The sequence below is a fragment of the Coregonus lavaretus genome (assembly GCF_964263955.1).
Source record: "Coregonus lavaretus genome assembly, chromosome: 38".
Taxonomy (NCBI): domain Eukaryota; kingdom Metazoa; phylum Chordata; class Actinopteri; order Salmoniformes; family Salmonidae; genus Coregonus; species Coregonus lavaretus.
Window position 1 is genome coordinate 11,602,339 of NC_140025.1, and position 20,923 is coordinate 11,623,261.

Here is a 20,923-nt window from a genome sequence, read left to right on the forward strand (position 1 = left end):
TATTTCTCTCCATCATATTCCACTCCATCATAATACTCGCTATCATATTCCCTCTATCATATTCCTCTTTATTTTTACAGGGAATCCCAATTGAGACCAGTGTCTCTTTTTCAATGGTGCCCTGTGTTATATCAATTAACAATCCAAACAGCTTAAACAGATAAAATTACATACAGAGTAGAAAATATATAGAGCAAAATTATTAGACTTGAACACATACATTTCACAATGAACAGGTCTTGTATTTAACCAGTTGAGCTGACAACCATTTTGCACTGTTTCACTAGGGCTTTAGTCATCAATCTAGCAAGAGGGAAATATTTTATTAATGTAGTGGTGTCCCTCCCCCCAGGAAGCTACGACCTTTAGCTTTCACCTGGAATTGTTCATTTATGTCTGAGAAAAAAAACACTTTCCAAACCATATGATCTAGTACACAAGAAAAGTATAATACAACCTTCTTTACTACTTTGCCAAACATTTCATGACATTAGTGAGAGTCAAAATCTGTAAAATTTGTGAATGTCTAAATTAACATTTGGGCAATTTGACCAGTGTACATCACTCCTATAGACAATGAGAGATGGGCTATGTAAAGGTCTCGATTTTGTCGTTCTGAACAAATGTTTGACTTCCACACAAAATTACTTCTTGACTTATTTTAGGTTTAAGGAAGTGTGTAGGTTTAAACTATTGCTTTAAAGGGAAGAGAGGGGGAGGAGGAGAGAGCGCGAGAGATGGGGGGAGTGGGAGAAAGAGGGAAGGAGGGGGAGGAGGGGGAGGAGGGGGAGGAGGTGGAGGGCAGCTGTGTCCGACACACCATACTTACACCTGCAACAGGTAGGCCAGGGGGCGGGACCTGTAGGTGAGACTCATAACATGATAAGGGGGGCAGGTGAAGAAGGGGTGTTGCTGGAGTCAAGGAAGGGAGGGTGTTCCTACGAGCCCCCTGCCAGCGAGACGGGGAGCAGGGAGGAAGTCTGTCCATGGAGCATTTCTGGGTCATTGGGTCGCCTCCAATGAGATTAGATCACCCTCTACAATGTAAAGCAGTTTGAGTACTGGGGGGTTCTCTGTATAAATCCAAGGTGAAACCTCCAGGGGCTAGCCTTCTCTCAGCGGAGTGTCTGCTCTGGGCTGCCTGCGAAAGGTGCTCCTCTGTGGGAAAGAGGAGAGAACAAGAGGCCCCAGAAGAGATCTCCTTATGGTAGTGATGGACAGATCAACTCTCCTTGTTATCTTCCACCTCTTCCTCTTCCTCTTGCTCGGCCTTCTCCCTCTTTCCTTCTTACAGTCTTACAGTCCTTCTTACAGTCATTTTCTCCCTTTCCTCCTTCCTCTCCTCCCTCTTTCTCTTCCTCTACCTTCCTCTCCCTCCTTCCCTCTTGGTAAACCTTGTTTAGTCGAGCCAGATTGTGGATAGCTAGCCATGGTTTAGACCACTGTCGCTGTCTGGGTGGGGGGATACAGGACTGGTCCACTGGACTCAGCTCACATGGGGAGAACCTGCTGCTGCTGCTGCCACTCCCCCTCTTACCTGGGATGAGATCACGTTTGGAGGAAACCTGGCACCATCCCTACGGTGAAGCATGGTGGTGGCAGCATCATGCTCCGGGGAGGATTTTCAGGGACAGGGACTGGGAACACGCCCCATTCACATCGACGGGGCTGTAGTGGAGCAGGTCGAGAGTTTCAAGTTCCTTGGTGTCCACATCACCAACAAACTATCATGGTTCAAACACACCAAGACAGTCGTGAAGAGGGCACGACAACGCCTTTTCCACCTCAGGAGACTGAAAAGATTTGGCATTGGTCCCAAGATCCTCAAAAAGTTCTACAGCTGCACCATCGAGAGCTTCCTGACCAGTTGCATCACCGCCTGGTATGGCAACTGCTCGGCATCCGACCGTAAGGCGCTACAGAGGGTAGTGCGTACGGCCCAGTACATCACTGGAGCCAAGCTTCCTGCCATCCAGGACCTATATACTTGGAGGTGTAAGAGGGAGGCCCAAAAAATTGACAAAGACTCCAGTCACCCAAGTCATAGACTGTTCTCTCTGCTACCGCACAGCAAGCGGTACCAGAGTGCCAAGTCTAGGTCCAAAAGGCTCCTTAACAGCTTCTATCCCCAATTCATAAGACTGCTGAACAATTAATCAAATGGCCACCCGGACTATTTACATTGACACCTCCCCCCTTTGTTTTTACACTGGTAATAGGAATCTGGATCGGTTTCCTTTTCTTTTTACCTTGCTTTTGTTATTATTATTATTTTTTTAAAGTTTTATTTTTACATTTCGTAAAATGTTATAATTACAAAAACATTTCATTTTAATTTCAATTTAGTAACATACTGTATCATTCAAATACATATTATTATTTGTCTAATCATATTTTGCCAGCTAACTGGGTGGCAGGCTGCAATCAGTAGCTGTAATTAAGTACAGCAGCCACCAACCATCTAACGTTAATGCCTCAGATAATGAGGTTAGAAGAACAGCTGAATGGTCGGTAACTAGCTGGCTCAATTACAGGTACTCTTAAGCGTGAAATAACATTGGAAACAACTAACCACAGTTGCTAAAAGTTACCAGTAGCTACCCACTAGCTAGCTAGCTTTGTTGGTCCAAGTGGTGGGTTAGCTAGCACTCGTGCTTCGCCGGGGTCCACCGAATAGAATACTTACCTACAATAATTACCTACAATAACCTACAATAACTACCTAAGTAAACTACCTATAATACCTGACTACAATACCTACATACAATCTAAATACATGGTTTAAGCTTTACTCAACAACATATAAGAAGCCAGCTTATCTCCTGCTAGAGAAAACACAACCTCTCCCGACAACCTCGAGGCAAGAGACCTTTCTCTCTTTCTCGTCATCTTTCAACTTCTTATTTAGTTCCTTATTTTTCTCTTTTTCCTCCATCTTTAAAAATGTGACTTTCTGCTTGAGGTTCATGGCCAGAAAGCCCACTCTTCCCAGGATGGTCTCTGCTCTCTCTGATGAAACCGTCCCATTGGAGCTCTTGGAATGGGCACGGTCCGCCTCACTCTTCAAACCCTCCCTCGGGCTCACCTCCTCCTTGACGCTCCTCTCTTCACTCTCAATGTCAATGCCTGTCCAATAATCCTAACAGGAAGACATTGACTCTAGATGTAATATTGTTCCAATGTGGCACATTCAATACACATTTGAGTGATCAACATACATTGATGGCCTCATGGGGCACACAATTTAGAGGACAGTAATTGAGGTAACTTGTTTATTTGTATCCCAAACCGATTTTGTAATAGCCATAGATGTTCTTCCTGGGTCCACACCAAACGTAATACAAATGTTAACCCTAGTAAGGGGTGATGTTTTATACTATGAGCATAGATTAGCAGGGTTGGGGTCAATTCAATTTCAATTCCAGTCAATTCAGGAAGTACTTAATTCAATGCTTTGAATTGAAATGGAACAGACACCCAACCCTGTAGAGTAGAAGTGTAAAATAGGACACCTACCTTTGCCTTTTTCAGCGTCCAGGGCCTGGGTTCCTCATCCTCTGACCTGCATATGGAGGCTCTCACTCTAACAGGCGTCTTAGTGGCCATGCAGAGCAGAGGGGTTGCCAGAGTTAAGTTAGCATCTGGGACCAGCTGGTGAGCATGAGGGCAGCGATCCACCTCTTCACTAGTGCCCTTCCCTTTCTGCTCTGGCTGCTTGTGGTCCTTGTCATGGATGCATGCCAGGCTTGGAGGAAGTGCTAGGACAGGGCTTTTATCACTCATCAGTTCCTCTCTCTTGACAGTGGATGCAACTGCACTTGCCTCTGTGTTAACTGAGCACTATGTGGTGTCCTCAACTGTCTCCTCTGGCTGCTTGTGGTCATTGTTGTTGTGAATGCATTGCAGACCTGGAGGACTTTTATCATCCCAGGTGTAAATAGCAACAGTTGCCTCTGTGTCGACTGAGCACTTTGTAGTGCACTCAACTGTCTTCCATAGCGGTTTGTGGTCATTGTTGTGGGTGCAGGTCAGGATTAGAGGCAGTGTTGCAGGTGCAGGAGGACTTTTATCAGCCAAACACTCCTCCGTGTGGACAGTGGACACAGAAACGGCTGCTTCCCTGGCAACTGGACACTTGTTGGTGTCCTCTACTGCCTCCCCTGGCAGAGTGTGGACAGTGGAGACGGAAACGGCCGCTTCCCTGGACACTTGACTCTTGGTGGTGTCCTCTACTGCCTCCTCTGGCTGCTTGTGGCCATTGTCTAGAATGTGTGGCAACTTTGAAGGCAGCATTGGAGCCGGGCTTTTATCACCCAACAGGTTCTCTCCCTGGACAATGGATGTGCCTGCAGTGATCGCTGTGGTAACGGAGGACTCGGTGGCATCCTCTTTTGTCTCCTCTGTCAGTTTGTGGTCAGAGTCTCGGATACATGGCGAGCTTGGAGGCAGTGCTGCAGGGTCAGGAGGGCTTTGATCAGCTGCCATGTCCTCTTTGAGGTGAGTGGACACATCATTGTTTGTTTCACTGATAACTGGACACTTGGTGGTGTCCTCTACTGCCTCCCCTGGCAGTTTGTAGTCAACTTCAAAGACAAGTGGCAGACTTGGAGGCAGCATTGGGACAGGGCATTTAGCTGCTGATCTGTACACTCCAAAATCAACAGTAGCTGTGCCTGCAGTGGTCTCTGTAGCAACTGAGACCTCATAGGTATCCTCTACTGTCTGCTCTGATGGCATGAAGTCATCGTCAAAGACTGTTGGCAGGCATGTAGGCAGCACTGAAGGAAGACTTCTAGCTGCCCATCGATTCTCTCCCTTGACAGTGGCTGTGGTAGCAGTGGTCTCTGTGGCAACTGGGCACTCTGTGGCTGAAACAGCAGGCTTAGAGGTTTCGAGGAAATTGAATGAATTGCCAATGAACCGCTGAACCAGGGGTGGGAGGGAGTAATGATATAATCTGTCCTCTTCCTCAACATTAGATATTGCCACTGGAGCAACTGAGACCTCAGTGGTGCCCTCTACTGCCTGATGTGGCTGCATGGAGTCTTCGTCAAAGAAGTGTGGCAGGTATCGATGCAGCATTGAGGAAAGATGTATATCTGTCCATAGGTCCTCTCGTATACCTGTAGATACATCTACAGTGGCCTCTGTGGCAACTGGGCATTCAGCAGACTGGCAGGTTTCAGGGACAAAGTATGAAAATACAATGAACCGCTGTGCATCCTGAGCGCGTATGGTAAATGGAGAGGGGGGATGCAACATGGTAGGTATAGGCCTCTGATTGGTGAAAGCCAGTGGTGGGAGGGAGTCAATACAGGGAGCCATGAACTCAGTGAGAGGACAGTTGCTAACATCTCACACATTCTGCGTGAGAAAAGAAACAGACATGATGAAAGTGATCACATTCAGTACATACATACATACATACATACATACTGTATGAGTCAGCACTTCTTACTTATACATCACATATATATATATATAGTGTCCTCTAAGATGCTCTGCACCAGTCTGTCCCAACCCTTGGTCCCCTAGCCAATGGGCCAGCTAAGTGTAAAAATACATGCCCCACACCCAGCATAACATTTTACATTTTAGCCATTTATCAGACGCTTTTATCCAGAACGACTTATAGTTAGTTAGTGCATTCAACTTAAGGTAGCTAGGTGAGACAACCACATAATCCTGATATGAGCGTCTATGATAGAACGGTTGTTTATTTTTTATGACCAGACAACCATAAGAACTGAGGACATAAATTTACTGAAACAGACAGACACGATACAACACATTTAGACAAGAACAGTTATAAGCATTGCCATGGTGTAGCCTAATATAAAAAGAAATAAGGACAAAACATTGTTAGCTTACATTCCATGGCATATGGAACATTTTGCCCTTACAATAACTTATATTTGCTTTAATTAATATTGTTAAACAGAACTCTTGTCGACTTTGTCAAAGTTGGTCTTGTTACCTCCTCAATCAGTCTTGGCATTTTCCTCGACTTGAACCAAATCCTCTTCATCTTCTTCTCCTGATCCTTCTGGATCTGCAAAACCAGAGCCAACCTGGCTCCCAGCTCCATCACGTAGTCTGTCTAGATCGCCCTTTCCTCCAACCGACACTCACCCCTCCTCTGTGTCAGCGTTGAACCCTCCATGTCTTCCTCTTAGCTAACAATAACTCTGGAAAATACACAACGTTGTAGTAAGTGGGTGTTGCTAACCAAATAATAATGCATCTCTTTACAATGTGCACACGTTTTCTTCCCAGCTACTTACAATTAATCAAGTGAGAATCCTGATCCAGATATGTTTAGGCAATAGGCCTATCTGAATTACTAGTAAAAAGTTGGCTACTGGAAAAGCGACCAAGTTCAAATGAATCGATTTTGGCTGTTCTTATCATTTCGTGAACAATATCCTTCATGACATCATCATTGTGATGCAAGGCGTTGCCATGGCAGATGAAAAAGCACAACACAGACTTTAAAAAGCAAACTTCAGGGTCTTTCTGTACCTTACTATTGAGCCTTATTCAACCCCTCATGTAGCTCTACTCCATATTGGGCCTGGTTCTCACAAACCACACTAATCACTTCCATCATATCATTGAAAACACTGTGTTTTGGGTAGAAAATGACTCTATATCCATGCAGGACCTAACTTGTACAGTTTCATCTATTTTAAAAACCAAGGAGGTAAAAATGTCAGTCTTCTCTTTGAGTGCCCTTGAGTGCACCTCAATTTAAAGAGGTCTATCAATTCAACCATTTGAAATGGATGTCCATTCAATTAAGAACATATTATTCTTATTAGAAATGAATCAGCTACAAATTAGGTAGGCGTACTTGTTTTTTTACACAACCTACTCTTTTGGTACATATTTATTGAGATAATTGATTACAACATATGTTGGTGATTAACACAGAGAGAGGTTTTTTTTCTGTCATCAATAGAATGCATTAGCCATTAGGCTGGCTCACTACAATTGTAACATGACATCTCAGGTGTCAGGATGAAGCATTTTCTCACAAAAAGAGGACTCAAGCAAACTATCTCTCTTCAACAGTTTCACTAGTCATGTTAGGTCTACTTAAAATGTCACATTCATACACAAGTAATTTGAAAATAAGTTATACTACTGAAACACATTCACAATAAGTTATATTACAACCTACCTCTGAAGTAAGCAGTGTGTTCTCTCACTAATGAAATAGGACATTAATAATTTGTCAGTGGTTAGTTGAATCAGTCTCTTTGCACTGTTCAGTTTGTCTGTGCAACAGGTAACCTTCCAGAATCGGAATCGTGTGATGTCACAATGGAGTCCCCATTGCCATGGTTACCCACAGCAGCTTTCATGTGTTATCAAATGCTGGCACAATTTAGTTAATTTATTTTAGATTTTTTGTACCTATGCAGCACAGTCATACCTAATATATACAATGAATCCATATAACCTAATTTTTTATTAAAATAAAATGCTGTAACTCATGTAAAATGGTTGACCATTCAAACGACATGTGTTTTGCCTAATTAAAAGTCTATATGTTTTAGATATCATAAATAGCAGCCAGGCTTACTTAGGTTGTTTGTTCGATCTCAGCCTACCACTAATGCCAATATTTTTCATCATCATCATCATCATCATCATCATCAATGAAATACATAGGCTACCTTACTACAGTAAAACAAGTCTTCCATAGTCTATGTCACCTCAGTAACAAAGTTCCAAAAAAGAAATGAGGGTTCAAGAAAACATCTCTCTTCAATGGCCTCAGCTATTAGCCATATGATCAACAAGGTCAACTGCAGCACTAAAATCAAGAAGCAGCTCATCCACAAGTTTATCTTGGTCAAGTGATCTGAGCCATTGATCGATTAAATCAACGAGAGCTGTTGCAGTCGAGTGATCCTTACGGTATCTTTACGGTACGCATGCTCATAGAGGGATAAAATTAGCTGGATGTGTAATTATATAGGCCCAAAAAATGTAATTGAAGAGTAGGTGTCATTGATGTTTAGCATTTAAGTTTAATAAATAATTAAATAAAGAAATCAATATCAGCTGACTATAGAAAAGTATTGTTTAAAATTATGTTTGAACATTTTCTTATCCGTGTCTTTCCAGTTGATATAACCAAACAGACAACCTTTGTTGCTCAAGAGCGTCACACATTCCTCCATTCATTCTCTATCATATTCCCCTCCATCAAATTCCTCTATCATATTCCCTCCATCATATTCTCTCTATTATATTTCTCTCCATCATATTCCACTCCATCATAATACTCGCTATCATATTCCCTCTATCATATTCCTCTTTATTTTTACAGGGAATCCCAATTGAGACCAGTGTCTCTTTTTCAATGGTGCCCTGTGTTATATCAATTAACAATCCAAACAGCTTAAACAGATAAAATTACATACAGAGTAGAAAATATATAGAGCAAAATTATTAGACTTGAACACATACATTTCACAATGAACAGGTCTTGTATTTAACCAGTTGAGCTGACAACCATTTTGCACTGTTTCACTAGGGCTTTAGTCATCAATCTAGCAAGAGGGAAATATTTTATTAATGTAGTGGTGTCCCTCCCCCCAGGAAGCTACGACCTTTAGCTTTCACCTGGAATTGTTCATTTATGTCTGAGAAAAAAAACACTTTCCAAACCATATGATCTAGTACACAAGAAAAGTATAATACAACCTTCTTTACTACTTTGCCAAACATTTCATGACATTAGTGAGAGTCAAAATCTGTAAAATTTGTGAATGTCTAAATTAACATTTGGGCAATTTGACCAGTGTACATCACTCCTATAGACAATGAGAGATGGGCTATGTAAAGGTCTCGATTTTGTCGTTCTGAACAAATGTTTGACTTCCACACAAAATTACTTCTTGACTTATTTTAGGTTTAAGGAAGTGTGTAGGTTTAAACTATTGCTTTAAAGGCAAGAGAGGGGAGGAGGAGAGAGCGCGAGAGATGGGGGGAGTGGGAGAAAGAGGGAAGGAGGGGGAGGAGGGGGAGGAGGGGGAGGAGGGGGAGGAGGTGGAGGGCAGCTGTGTCCGACACACCATACTTACACCTGCAACAGGTAGGCCAGGGGGCGGGACCTGTAGGTGAGACTCATAACATGATAAGGGGGGCAGGTGAAGAAGGGGTGTTGCTGGAGTCAAGGAAGGGAGGGTGTTCCTACGAGCCCCCTGCCAGCGAGACGGGGAGCAGGGAGGAAGTCTGTCCATGGAGCATTTCTGGGTCATTGGGTCGCCTCCAATGAGATTAGATCACCCTCTACAATGTAAAGCAGTTTGAGTACTGGGGGGTTCTCTGTATAAATCCAAGGTGAAACCTCCAGGGGCTAGCCTTCTCTCAGCGGAGAGTCTGCTCTGGGCTGCCTGCGAAAGGTGCTCCTCTGTGGGAAAGAGGAGAGAACAAGAGGCCCCAGAAGAGATCTCCTTATGGTAGTGATGGACAGATCAACTCTCCTTGTTATCTTCCACCTCTTCCTCTTCCTCTTGCTCGGCCTTCTCCCTCCTTTCCTTCTTACAGTCTTACAGTCCTTCTTACAGTCATTTTCTCCCTTTCCTCCTTCCTCTCCTCCCTCTTTCTCTTCCTCTACCTTCCTCTCCCTCCTTCCCTCTTGGTAAACCTTGTTTAGTCGAGCCAGATTGTGGATAGCTAGCCATGGTTTAGACCACTGTCGCTGTCTGGGTGGGGGGATACAGGACTGATCCACTGGACTCAGCTCACATGGGGAGAACCTGCTGCTGCTGCCACTCCCCCTCTTACCTGGGATGAGATCACGTTTGGAGGAAACCTGGCACCATCCCTACGGTGAAGCATGGTGATGGCAGCATCATGCTCCGGGGAGGATTTTCAGGGACAGGGACTGGGAACACGCCCCATTCACATCGACGGGGCTGTAGTGGAGCAGGTCGAGAGTTTCAAGTTCCTTGGTGTCCACATCACCAACAAACTATCATGGTTCAAACACACCAAGACAGTCGTGAAGAGGGCACGACAACGCCTTTTCCACCTCAGGAGACTGAAAAGATTTGGCATTGGTCCCAAGATCCTCAAAAAGTTCTACAGCTGCACCATCGAGAGCTTCCTGACCAGTTGCATCACCGCCTGGTATGGCAACTGCTCGGCATCCGACCGTAAGGCGCTACAGAGGGTAGTGCGTACGGCCCAGTACATCACTGGAGCCAAGCTTCCTGCCATCCAGGACCTATATAGTTGGAGGTGTAAGAGGGAGGCCCAAAAAATTGACAAAGACTCCAGTCACCCAAGTCATAGACTGTTCTCTCTGCTACCGCACAGCAAGCGGTACCAGAGTGCCAAGTCTAGGTCCAAAAGGCTCCTTAACAGCTTCTATCCCCAATTCATAAGACTGCTGAACAATTAATCAAATGGCCACCCGGACTATTTACATTGACACCTCCTCCCTTTGTTTTTACACTGGTAATAGGAATCATCAATACATTTCGTAAAATGTTATAATTACAAAAACATTTCATTTTAATTTCAATTTAGTAACATACTGTATCATTCAAATAAATATTATTATTTGTCTAATCATATTTTGCCAGCTAACTGGGTGGCAGGCTGCAATCAGTAGCTGTAATTAAGTACAGCAGCCACCAACCATCTAACATTAATGCCTCGGATAATGAGGTTAGAAGAACAGCTGAATGGTCGGTAGCTAGCTGGCTCAATTACAGGTACTCTTAAGCGTGAAATAACATTGGAAACAACTAACCACAGTTGCTAAAAGTTACCAGTAGCTACCCACTAGCTAGCTAGCTTTGTTGGTCCAAGTGGTGGGTTAGCTAGCACTCGTGCTTCGCCGGGGTCCACCGAATAGAATACTTACCTACAATAATTACCTACAATAACCTACAATAACTACCTAAGTAAACTACCTATAATACCTGACTACAATACCTACATACAATCTAAATACATGGTTTAAGCTTTACTCAACAACATATAAGAAGCCAGCTTATCTCCTGCTAGAGAAAACACAACCTCTCCCGACAACCTCGAGGCAAGAGACCTTTCTCTCTTTCTCGTCATCTTTCAACTTCTTATTCAGTTCCTTATTTTTCTCTTTTTCCTCCATCTTTAAAAATGTGACTTTCTGCTTGAGGTTCATGGCCAGAAAGCCCACTCTTCCCAGGATGGTCTCTGCTCTCTCTGATGAAACCGTCCCATTGGAGCTCTTGGAATGGGCACGGTCCGCCTCACTCTTCAAACCCTCCCTCGGGCTCACCTCCTCCTTGACGCTCCTCTCTTCACTCTCAATGTCAATGCCTGTCCAATAATCCTAACAGGAAGACATTGACTCTAGATGTAATATTGTTCCAATGTGGCACATTCAATACACATTTGAGTGATCAACATACATTGATGGCCTCATGGGGCACACAATTTAGAGGACAGTAATTGAGGTAACTTGTTTATTTGTATCCCAAACCGATTTTGTAATAGCCATAGATGTTCTTCCTGGGTCCACACCAAACGTAATACAAATGTTAACCCTAGTAAGGGGTGATGTTTTATACTATGAGCATAGATTAGCAGGGTTGGGGTCAATTCAATTTCAATTCCAGTCAATTCAGGAAGTACTTAATTCAATGCTTTGAATTGAAATGGAACAGACCCCCAACCCTGTAGAGTAGAAGTGTAAAATAGGACACCTACCTTTGCCTTTTTCAGCGTCCAGGGCCTGGGTTCCTCATCCTCTGACCTGCATATGGAGGCTCTCACTCTAACAGGCGTCTTAGTGGCCATGCAGAGCAGAGGGGTTGCCAGAGTTAAGTTAGCATCTGGGACCAGCTGGTGAGCATGAGGGCAGCGATCCACCTCTTCACTAGTGCCCTTCCCTTTCTGCTCTGGCTGCTTGTGGTCCTTGTCATGGATGCATGCCAGGCTTGGAGGAAGTGCTAGGACAGGGCTTTTATCACTCATCAGTTCCTCTCTCTTGACAGTGGATGCAACTGCACTTGCCTCTGTGTTAACTGAGCACTATGTGGTGTCCTCAACTGTCTCCTCTGGCTGCTTGTGGTCATTGTTGTTGTGAATGCATTGCAGACCTGGAGGACTTTTATCATCCCAGGTGTAAATAGCAACAGTTGCCTCTGTGTCGACTGAGCACTTTGTAGTGCACTCAACTGTCTTCCATAGCGGTTTGTGGTCATTGTTGTGGGTGCAGGTCAGGATTAGAGGCAGTGTTGCAGGTGCAGGAGGACTTTTTTCAGCCAAACACTCCTCCGTGTGGACAGTGGACACAGAAACGGCTGCTTCCCTGGCAACTGGACACTTGTTGGTGTCCTCTACTGCCTCCCCTGGCAGAGTGTGGACAGTGGAGACGGAAACGGCCGCTTCCCTGGACACTTGACTCTTGGTGGTGTCCTCTACTGCCTCCTCTGGCTGCTTGTGGCCATTGTCTAGAATGTGTGGCAACTTTGAAGGCAGCATTGGAGCCGGGCTTTTATCACCCAACAGGTTCTCTCCCTGGACAATGGATGTGCCTGCAGTGATCGCTGTGGTAACGGAGGACTCGGTGGCATCCTCTTTTGTCTCCTCTGTCAGTTTGTGGTCAGAGTCTCGGATACATGGCGAGCTTGGAGGCAGTGCTGCAGGGTCAGGAGGGCTTTGATCAGCTGCCATGTCCTCTTTGAGGTGAGTGGACACATCATTGTTTGTTTCACTGATAACTGGACACTTGGTGGTGTCCTCTACTGCCTCCCCTGGCAGTTTGTAGTCAACTTCAAAGACAAGTGGCAGACTTGGAGGCAGCATTGGGACCGGGCATTTAGCTGCTGATCTGTACACTCCAAAATCAACAGTAGCTGTGCCTGCAGTGGTCTCTGTAGCAACTGAGACCTCATAGGTATCCTCTACTGTCTGCTCTGATGGCATGAAGTCATCGTCAAAGACTGTTGGCAGGCATGTAGGCAGCACTGAAGGAAGACTTCTAGCTGCCCATCGATTCTCTCCCTTGACAGTGGCTGTGGTAGCAGTGGTCTCTGTGGCAACTGGGCACTCTGTGGCTGAAACAGCAGGCTTAGAGGTTTCGAGGAAATTTAATGAATTGCCAATGAACCGCTGAACCAGGGGTGGGAGGGAGTAATGATAGAATCTGTCCTCTTCCTCAACATTAGATATTGCCACTGGAGCAACTGAGACCTCAGTGGTGCCCTCTACTGCCTGATGTGGCTGCATGGAGTCTTCGTCAAAGAAGTGTGGCAGGTATCGATGCAGCATTGAGGAAAGATGTATATCTGTCCATAGGTCCTCTCGTATACCTGTAGATACATCTGCAGTGGCCTCTGTGGCAACTGGGCATTCAGCAGACTGGCAGGTTTCAGGGACAAAGTATGAAAATACAATGAACCGCTGAGCATCCTGAGCGCGTATGGCAAATGGAGAGGGGGGATGCAACATGGTAGGTATAGGCCTCTGATTGGTGAAAGCCAGTGGTGGGAGGGAGTCAATACAGGGAGCCATGAACTCAGTGAGAGGACAGTTGCTCACATCTCACACATTCTGCGTGAGAAAAGAAACAGACATGATGAAAGTGATCACATTCAGTACATACATACACACTGTATGAGTCAGCACTACTTACTTATACATCACATATATATATATATATATATATATATATATATATATATATATATATATATATATATATATATATATATTAGTGTCCTCTAAGATGCTCTGCACCAGTCTGTCCCAACCCTTGGTCCCCTAGCCAATGGGCCAGCTAAGTGTAAAAATACATGCCCCACACCCAGCATAACATTTGACATTTTAGCCATTTATCAGACGCTTTTATCCAGAACGACTTATAGTTAGTTAGTGCATTCAACTTAAGGTAGCTAGGTGAGACAACCACATAATCCTGATATGAGCGTCTATGATAGAACGGTTGTTTATTTTTTATGACCAGACAACCATAAGAACTGAGGACATAAATTCACTGAAACAGACAGACACGATACAACACATTTAGACAAGAACAGTTATAAGCATTGCCATGGTGTAGCCTAATACAAAAAGAAATAAGGACAAAACATTGTTAGCTTACATTCCATGGCATATGGAACATTTTGCCCTTACAATAACTTATATTTGCTTTAATTTAATATTGTTAAACAGAACTCTTGTCGACTTTGTCAAAGTTGGTCTTGTTACCTCCTCAATCAGTCTTGGCATTTTCCTCGTCTTGAACCAAATCCTCTTCATCTTCTTCTCCTGATCCTTCTGGATCTGCAAAACCAGAGCCAACCTGGCTCCCAGCTCCATCACGTAGTCTGTCTAGATCGCCCTTTCCTCCAACCGACACTCACCCCTCCTCTGTGTCAGCGTTGAACCCTCCATGTCTTCCTCTTAGCTAACAATAACTCTGGAAAATACACAACGTTGTAGTAAGTGGGTGTTGCTAACCAAATAATAATGCATCTCTTTACAATGTGCACACGTTTTCTTCCCAGCTACTTACAATTAATCAAGTGAGAATCCTGATCCAGATATGTTTAGGCAATAGGCCTATCTGAATTACTAGTAAAAAGTTGGCTACTGGAAAAGCGACCAAGTTCAAATGAATCGATTTTGGCTGTTCTTATCATTTCGTGAACAATATCCTTCATGACATCATCATTGTGATACAAGGCGTTGCCATGGCAGATGAAAAAGCACAACACAGACTTTAAAAAGCAAACTTCAGGGTCTTTCTGTACCTTACTATTGAGCCTTATTCAACCCCTCATGTAGCTCTACTCCATATTGGGCCTGGTTCTCACAAACCACACTAATCACTTCCATCATATCATTGAAAACACTGTGTTTTGGGTAGAAAATGACTCTATATCCATGCAGGACCTAACTTGTACAGTTTCATCTATTTTAAAAACCAAGGAGGTAAAAATGCCAGTCTTCTCTTTGAGTGCCCTTGAGTGCACCTCAATTTAAAGAGGTCTATCAATTCAACCATTTGAAATGGATGTCCATTCAATTAAGAACATATTATTCTTATTAGAAATGAATCAGCTACAAATTAGGTAGGCGTACTTGTTTTTTTACACAACCTACTCTTTTGGTACATATTTATTGAGATAATTGATTACAACATATGTTGGTGATTAACACAGAGAGAGGTTTTTTTTCTGTCATCAATAGAATGCATTAGCCATTAGGCTGGCTCACTACAATTGTAACATGACATCTCAGGTGTCAGGATGAAGCATTTTCTCACAAAAAGAGGACTCAAGCAAACTATCTCTCTTCAACAGTTTCACTAGTCATGTTAGGTCTACTTAAAATGTCACATTCATACACAAGTAATTTGAAAATAAGTTATACTACTGAAACACATTCACAATAAGTTATATTACAACCTACCTCTGAAGTAAGCAGTGTGTTCTCTCACTAATGAAATAGGACATTAATAATTTGTCAGTGGTTAGTTGAATCAGTCTCTTTGCACTGTTCAGTTTGTCTGTGCAACAGGTAACCTTCCAGAATCGGAATCGTGTGATGTCACAATGGAGTCCCCATTGCCATGGTTACCCACAGCAGCTTTCATGTGTTATCAAATGCTGGCACAATTTAGTTTATTTATTTTAGATTTTTTGTACCTATGCAGCACAGTCATACCTAATATATACAATGAATCCATATAACCTAATTTTTTATTAAAATAAAATGCTGTAACTCATGTAAAATGGTTGACCATTCAAACGACATGTGTTTTGCCTAATTAAAAGTCTATATGTTTTAGATATCATAAATAGCAGCCAGGCTTACTTAGGTTGTTTGTTCGATCTCAGCCTACCACTAATGCCAATATTTTTCATCATCATCATCATCATCATCAATGAAATACATAGGCTACCTTACTACAGTAAAACAAGTCTTCCATAGTCTATGTCACCTCAGTAACAAAGTTCCAAAAAAGAAATGAGGGTTCAAGAAAACATCTCTCTTCAATGGCCTCAGCTATTAGCCATATGATCAACAAGGTCAACTGCAGCACTAAAATCAAGAAGCAGCTCATCCACAAGTTTATCTTGGTCAAGTGATCTGAGCCATTGATCGATTAAATCAACGAGAGCTGTTGCAGTCGAGTGATCCTTACGGTATCTTTACGGTACGCATTCTCATAGAGGGATAAAATTAGCTGGATGTGTAATTATATAGGCCCAAAAAATGTAATTGAAGAGTAGGTGTCATTGATGTTTAGCATTTAAGTTTAATAAATAATTAAATAAAGAAATCAATATCAGCTGACTATAGAAAAGTATTGTTTAAAATTATGTTTGAACATTTTCTTATCCGTGTCTTTCCAGTTGATATAACCAAACAGACAACCTTTGTTGCTCAAGAGCGTCACACATTCCTCCATTCATTCTCTATCATATTCCCCTCCATCAAATTCCTCTATCATATTCCCTCCATCATATTCTCTCTATTATATTTCTCTCCATCATATTCCACTCCATCATAATACTCGCTATCATATTCCCTCTATCATATTCCTCTTTATTTTTACAGGGAATCCCAATTGAGACCAGTGTCTCTTTTTCAATGGTGCCCTGTGTTATATCAATTAACAATCCAAACAGCTTAAACAGATAAAATTACATACAGAGTAGAAAATATATAGAGCAAAATTATTAGACTTGAACACATACATTTCACAATGAACAGGTCTTGTATTTAACCAGTTGAGCTGACAACCATTTTGCACTGTTTCACTAGGGCTTTAGTCATCAATCTAGCAAGAGGGAAATATTTTATTAATGTAGTGGTGTCCCTCCCCCCAGGAAGCTACGACCTTTAGCTTTCACCTGGAATTGTTCATTTATGTCTGAGAAAAAAAACACTTTCCAAACCATATGATCTAGTACACAAGAAAAGTATAATACAACCTTCTTTACTACTTTGCCAAACATTTCATGACATTAGTGAGAGTCAAAATCTGTAAAATTTGTGAATGTCTAAATTAACATTTGGGCAATTTGACCAGTGTACATCACTCCTATAGACAATGAGAGATGGGCTATGTAAAGGTCTCGATTTTGTCGTTCTGAACAAATGTTTGACTTCCACACAAAATTACTTCTTGACTTATTTTAGGTTTAAGGAAGTGTGTAGGTTTAAACTATTGCTTTAAAGGCAAGAGAGGGGAGGAGGAGAGAGCGCGAGAGATGGGGGGAGTGGGAGAAAGAGGGGAGGAGGGGGAGGAGGGGGAGGAGGGGGAGGAGGTGGAGGGCAGCTGTGTCCGACACACCATACTTACACCTGCAACAGGTAGGCCAGGGGGCGGGACCTGTAGGTGAGACTCATAACATGATAAGGGGGGCAGGTGAAGAAGGGGTGTTGCTGGAGTCAAGGAAGGGAGGGTGTTCCTACGAGCCCCCTGCCAGCGAGACGGGGAGCAGGGAGGAAGTCTGTCCATGGAGCATTTCTGGGTCATTGGGTCGCCTCCAATGAGATTAGATCACCCTCTACAATGTAAAGCAGTTTGAGTACTGGGGGGTTCTCTGTATAAATCCAAGGTGAAACCTCCAGGGGCTAGCCTTCTCTCAGCGGAGAGTCTGCTCTGGGCTGCCTGCGAAAGGTGCTCCTCTGTGGGAAAGAGGAGAGAACAAGAGGCCCCAGAAGAGATCTCCTTATGGTAGTGATGGACAGATCAACTCTCCTTGTTATCTTCCACCTCTTCCTCTTCCTCTTGCTCGGCCTTCTCCCTCCTTTCCTTCTTACAGTCTTACAGTCCTTCTTACAGTCATTTTCTCCCTTTCCTCCTTCCTCTCCTCCCTCTTTCTCTTCCTCTACCTTCCTCTCCCTCCTTCCCTCTTGGTAAACCTTGTTTAGTCGAGCCAGATTGTGGATAGCTAGCCATGGTTTAGACCACTGTCGCTGTCTGGGTGGGGGGATACAGGACTGATCCACTGGACTCAGCTCACATGGGGAGAACCTGCTGCTGCTGCCACTCCCCCTCTTACCTGGGATGAGATCACGTTTGGAGGAAACCTGGCACCATCCCTACGGTGAAGCATGGTGGTGGCAGCATCATGCTCCGGGGAGGATTTTCAGGGACAGGGACTGGGAACACGCCCCATTCACATCGACGGGGCTGTAGTGGAGCAGGTCGAGAGTTTCAAGTTCCTTGGTGTCCACATCACCAACAAACTATCATGGTTCAAACACACCAAGACAGTCGTGAAGAGGGCACGACAACGCCTTTTCCACCTCAGGAGACTGAAAAGATTTGGCATTGGTCCCAAGATCCTCAAAAAGTTCTACAGCTGCACCATCGAGAGCTTCCTGACCATTTGCATCACCGCCTGGTATGGCAACTGCTCGGCATCCGACCGTAAGGCGCTACAGAGGGTAGTGCGTACGGCCCAGTACATCACTGGAGCCAAGCTTCCTGCCATCCAGGACCTATATAGTTGGAGGTGTAAGAGGGAGGCCCAAAAAATTGACAAAGACTCCAGTCACCCAAGTCATAGACTGTTCTCTCTGCTACCGCACAGCAAGCGGTACCAGAGTGCCAAGTCTAGGTCCAAAAGGCTCCTTAACAGCTTCTATCCCCAATTCATAAGACTGCTGAACAATTAATCAAATGGCCACCCGGACTATTTACATTGACACCTCCTCCCTTTGTTTTTACACTGGTAATAGGAATCATCAATACATTTCGTAAAATGTTATAATTACAAAAACATTTCATTTTAATTTCAATTTAGTAACATACTGTATCATTCAAATAAATATTATTATTTGTCTAATCATATTTTGCCAGCTAACTGGGTGGCAGGCTGCAATCAGTAGCTGTAATTAAGTACAGCAGCCACCAACCATCTAACATTAATGCCTCGGATAATGAGGTTAGAAGAACAGCTGAATGGTCGGTAGCTAGCTGGCTCAATTACAGGTACTCTTAAGCGTGAAATAACATTGGAAACAACTAACCACAGTTGCTAAAAGTTACCAGTAGCTACCCACTAGCTAGCTAGCTTTGTTGGTCCAAGTGGTGGGTTAGCTAGCACTCGTGCTTCGCCGGGGTCCACCGAATAGAATACTTACCTACAATAATTACCTACAATAACCTACAATAACTACCTAAGTAAACTACCTATAATACCTGACTACAATACCTACATACAATCTAAATACATGGTTTAAGCTTTACTCAACAACATATAAGAAGCCAGCTTATCTCCTGCTAGAGAAAACACAACCTCTCCCGACAACCTCGAGACAAGAGACCTTTCTCTCTTTCTCGTCATCTTTCAACTTCTTATTCAGTTCCTTATTTTTCTCTTTTTCCTCCATCTTTAAAAATGTGACTTTCTGCTTGAGGTTCATGGCCAGAAAGCCCACTCTTCCCAGGATGGTCTCTGCTCTCTCTGATGAAACCGTCCCATTGGAGCTCTTGGAATGGGCACGGTCCGCCTCACTCTTCAAACCCTCCCTCGGGCTCACCTCCTCCTTGACGCTCCTCTCTTCACTCTCAATGTCAATGCCTGTCCAATAATCCTAACAGGAAGACATTGACTCTAGATGTAATATTGTTCCAATGTGGCACATTCAATACACATTTGAGTGATCAACATACATTGATGGCCTCATGGGGCACACAATTTAGAGGACAGTAATTGAGGTAACTTGTTTATTTGTATCCCAAACCGATTTTGTAATAGCCATAGATGTTCTTCCTGGGTCCACACCAAACGTAATACAAATGTTAACCCTAGTAAGGGGTGATGTTTTATACTATGAGCATAGATTAGCAGGGTTGGGGTCAATTCAATTTCAATTCCAGTCAATTCAGGAAGTACTTAATTCAATGCTTTGAATTGAAATGGAACAGACCCCCAACCCTGTAGAGTAGAAGTGTAAAATAGGACACCTACCTTTGCCTTTTTCAGCGTCCAGGGCCTGGGTTCCTCATCCTCTGACCTGCATATGGAGGCTCTCACTCTAACAGGCGTCTTAGTGGCCATGCAGAGCAGAGGGGTTGCCAGAGTTAAGTTAGCATCTGGGACCAGCTGGTGAGCATGAGGGCAGCGATCCACCTCTTCACTAGTGCCCTTCCCTTTCTGCTCTGGCTGCTTGTGGTCCTTGTCATGGATGCATGCCAGGCTTGGAGGAAGTGCTAGGACAGGGCTTTTATCACTCATCAGTTCCTCTCTCTTGACAGTGGATGCAACTGCACTTGCCTCTGTGTTAACTGAGCACTATGTGGTGTCCTCAACTGTCTCCTCTGGCTGCTTGTGGTCATTGTTGTTGTGAATGCATTGCAGACCTGGAGGACTTTTATCATCCCAGGTGTAAATAGCAACAGTTGCCTCTGTGTCGACTGAGCACTTTGTAGTGCACTCAACTGTCTTCCATAGCGGTTTGTGGTCATTGTTGTGGGTGCAGGTCAGGATTAGAGGCAGTGTTGCAGGTGCAGGAGGACTTTTTTCAGCCAAACACTCCTCCGTGTGGACAGTGGACACAGAAACGGCTGCTTCCCTGGCAACTGGACACTTGTTGGTGTCCTCTACTGCCTCCCCTGGCAGAGTGTGGACAGTGGAGACGGAAACGGCCGCTTCCCTGGACACTTGACTCTTGGTGGTGTCCTCTACTGCCTCCTCTGGCTGCTTGTGGCCATTGTCTAGAATGTGTGGCAACTTTGAAGGCAGCATTGGAGCCGGGCTTTTATCACCCAACAGGTTCTCTCCCTGGACAATGGATGTGCCTGCAGTGATCGCTGTGGTAACGGAGGACTCGGTGGCATCCTCTTTTGTCTCCTCTGTCAGTTTGTGGTCAGAGTCTCGGATACATGGCGAGCTTGGAGGCAGTGCTGCAGGGTCAGGAGGGCTTTGATCAGCTGCCA